Source organism: Coffea arabica, chromosome 4c, assembly GCF_036785885.1.
Source record: "Coffea arabica cultivar ET-39 chromosome 4c, Coffea Arabica ET-39 HiFi, whole genome shotgun sequence".
In the NCBI taxonomy this organism is placed as follows: Eukaryota; Viridiplantae; Streptophyta; class Magnoliopsida; order Gentianales; family Rubiaceae; genus Coffea; species Coffea arabica.
This window is the reverse complement of record NC_092316.1, coordinates 46,598,267-46,602,228: the sequence shown is the minus strand read 5'-3', so window position 1 is coordinate 46,602,228 and position 3,962 is coordinate 46,598,267. Positions and strand designations below refer to the sequence as shown.

General features: G+C 34.2%; 1 pseudogene; it reads left to right on the top strand.

Annotated features, from left to right (window-relative positions):
• The first annotated feature begins 335 nt into the window (after positions 1 to 335).
• Positions 336 to 2,421, top strand: LOC113739221 (flotillin-like protein 4; annotated as a pseudogene).
• Positions 2,422 to 3,962: the final 1,541 nt, after the last annotated feature.

The following is a 3,962-nucleotide window of genomic DNA, read 5'->3' as shown; positions in this document are numbered from 1 at the left end:
TCACAAATACGTCCATGTGATAACCTTTCGAAGGTCTTCACAAAATCTTGTTATTCAATGACGAGAAAAAAGTTGTCATTAAAAGATATCATTCTGTGATGACTTTTCTTGTTACTATTTCACATATATTTTTGTCATAGATATAGCAAAAGTCGTCACAAATTTTAAGTCTACAGTGATGACCTGAGTTTGTCACTATCAGTCCCATTATTTAGTGACAAGAATAGTCATCACTTAATGAACTTGTAAATCAGCTTTGTAACCATTACGAATATAACATTTCCAATAAATTATAGCAGAACATTCAATTTGACAAAAGGCAAAATTAATGTAGAATGAAGTCACAAATTAATATATATAGAGCCACAAATATCTGTAAATTCATCAAACTAGAAGTCAACCAAAAATATTGGGTCCCAAAGCCCACAAATCAGTTCAAGCATTAACGGCTAATACATATCCTTCCCAAAAAATAGAGTACTAGATTTCTAAACTAACGTATAGATTGCATCACCAATGTCAGACTTCAACCATCTCTATCATTATATCCAACAGCCTCCTCATGATCAATATCAAATTGGACTACATTGAAAATAAAGTATTATATGCATTAGAATAGACTTTAGTCAGAAAATATGCTATTACAACCTTATATGACTAAATTTGAATGAATAGTCATACACAACAATGCTTTAAGATACTTCAAATTAGTTTGGGTATCTTGGTTTGGTTTTTTGTACACATACTTCACATAATGTTACAATTTGAAGTGATATTTACTTTTCAGAATTTCCAATGCATCCTGACCATGTTTCTTGTATATGCTTTCTTTTTGAGTTTGCAAACAAGGCGCAAATGAAAGTAAGAGGACATAGAGGTGTTGATCCTATTTTTGATGAAATTTTGGTTACAATTAATCTATACGTGATCATATATAGTCAAATGTTTATAAATGAGAGCATTTTCTTTCAGCTACTACTTTTGGTTATTGAGTTTGTGATAAAAATAACTGAATTCCAATATATAACTCAACTTTGACATCTATTTCTAGGTCAAAAACAGGATCGAAAGGATTTGTGGCTGTTTTAAAACAATATTGGAAACTTAAAATAATTTTCATATTAAAACAATATGGTCTAGTTTTCAAAGAACGAAAAGGGTCCAAGTAACTTAAACCACAATGAGAAAAATAACTTGGAAAAGTTCTTGCCTTTGAATGTTAAATGTCTAAGTAGTTAACAAGTTGTGTGTAATCTAAAATATTGGAAAGTCAATTGCATAATTGCACTTTATTTGTAATATCTATAGATATGCTCAAAGAGGAGCAAGGGAATGAATATGTATTTTCTAAAATTCTTTGTGGAAGAAACATATGAAAGAGAGTAAGCATCACCATTTGACAAAGTGAAATAGCCTCTAAGTTGTGTTCCTGCTCTTCAATTAATCTTCTCTCAAGCTCCTTAACTTGAAAATGGAGAAGAGAACTGGTTATTTAAGCTTCTTTGGCCACCAGTTGAAGCATGAAATGGTGCTGATGTTGCTAGTTGGATGAACAACCTTTTGTTGAGAATCAAAGGGAGGCTAATGTTGTTGAAGCCAATGCTCTTCTAGCTACCAGAAAGGCTGGATGGGCTTAGCAGGCAAAGATGGCTGAAGTGGAGGCTGAAAAAGCTGTAGCTATTAGGGAGGCAGAGTTACAAAAAGAAGTTGAGAGGAAAAATGCATTGGCCAAGACTGAGCAACTAAAGGCTAAACAACTCAGCAAGGCTACTGTTGATTATGAGATTAAGGTTCAAGAGGCAAATTCAGTTCTCTACAAGAAGCAAAAGGAATCTGAGGCAGTGCTATACGAGAGACAAAAGGTTGTAGAAGCTCAAAAAGTGGCAGCAGAAGCTCAACTATATGCAATTCAACAAGCTGTAGATGTAGAACTTTATGCAAAAAAGAAAGAAGCTAAAGGAATGAAGGCTCTTGCAGAAGCACAAGGATTCAAAATCCACACCTTATTGACATCATTGGGTGGAAACTACAATGCTTTTAAGAGATTGTCTGATGATTGAAAGTGGCATGTTCAAGGACATTGCCAAAATCAATGCTGAGGCGATCCAAGGACTACAACCTAAGATTAGTGTGTCGAATGGAGAGGCCAGAGATGGATCAGGTGCTACAAATTCAGCCATGAAAGAAACAACATTAGTTTATGATGCATTGCCACCTTTGTTCCAGACTGTGCACGAGCACACCAGTATGTTGCCTCCGGCTTGGATGGGCAGTCTACCTAGTCCTGGTGCAGGCAAGGCTATAACAAACCAGCCAGAGAATTGGATATCAGGACAGTTGTTTGTTATAGTGCAGTTTCTTAGGTGGAGATTTTCCAACAATAAGCTTCTAGACAGTTACTCATTTCATTGTTCTTGTTAGAAGAATTTACTTGTTATTCTAGTACATATTTGATGAAAAATTTTATCACTGCTGGATTGCAGTAGAATGGTCATCCATGTCTGATTAAGTTCATTTTGTGATTTCAATTTATGTTTTTCAGCATTCCCACAAAAATTTTTTTTGTAAAATTACCTTATGAATCTACCACACCAATAACTTACTATGGAAGACCTTGTTCTTGAAATTTTAATTGAAATAAAAGAAAGAATTTTAAGTCCCAGGTTAGCAGGACCACTAAAGATGAAGTCTACAACTTTAGATATCTGCTTTCAGGTTTTATTAATGAAGGAATTTTAGGTGCTTAAATATTACTTCTTGTCTAACATGGATTTGGGAAGTACAGTGCTAAAGATGGTAGAGTAATTTCAGTGGCTAAAGGAAGGCAAGATAGTTTGAGTTTCCTTTTATTTGCTTCAACTTAAGACACATGGGTTAACTTGCCACCTCCCCACTGTCACTCATTTTGGTTGTATGTCTACATTTCCTTTTGTGTGCATCAGCCTGTGCCTGAAGGGCGAGTGATTTGCAGCTAGGAGGTTAAATCAGTAAAGTTTTAAGTCAGACAAGAAAACTGAAAATGCAAATAATGTATTAAAAGATTTGGAGAAATTAGCTTAACTATTTATGAAACGAACTTGGGTGTCATACCATAGAAAGTTATAGGCAGAAGTCTTAGTAGGAACAAGATTAAACAAGCCAAAGAACAAAAAATTAACTTATGAATCACATAAGGTAATCCTTTATCGAGAAACATCTTGCAAACATGTCAAAATGGAAAATCATGACAGCGAAGTAAACAAAACAACACCAGATTTTGAAGATAGCAAAATTGGCTACAATATATATCTACAAAAGGGTAGACAAATTTTCATAGCTTAGATAGAACACAATACAAAACATCAAAGTATAAATAAACAAAAGAATTGGAATATGAAGTACAGCAAAATTAGCACTTTTGTGTAGATTTCAGTAAACTATAACCTTTGGGCCATAAAGAAGTTATCTTTTCCTTTAGAGATAACACGATTGTAGAAGGACTAAACTTGCTTGGTCCAATGTCACTACCATCAGCAAGCCTGAATTTCATCTCAACCAAATCTTCCACAGCCATCGAACAACCTCAACACATTAAACCAACCTCCAGTTCCTCGAGTCCACGAACTCAAATCATCTCCAACTCCACAAAAGGATGAAAAAGCAACAATCTTTCTTGCTTTTACCAAAAAACCAAATCAGAACTGAAGCGTTCACCTCTTTAAAAACTCGAATTTTAGATTTCATAAAAAGCCAAAATGGACTAGCTCATTTATTATTCTTTTCAATTAAAAATAGCACTTCCAAAGAGACATGAGAAATTTGACCAAATTTTGCCAAAACCCAAATCAAGATTCACAGGAGTCTAGTCAAAAGTCACTAACAAAGAATCAATTCATGACAATCCAACAAATCTATAAAACCAGAACAAAAAGGGATTCAAGAACCTAAAAACTAAATTTGACAAGAAACAGAGAAGGTGCATA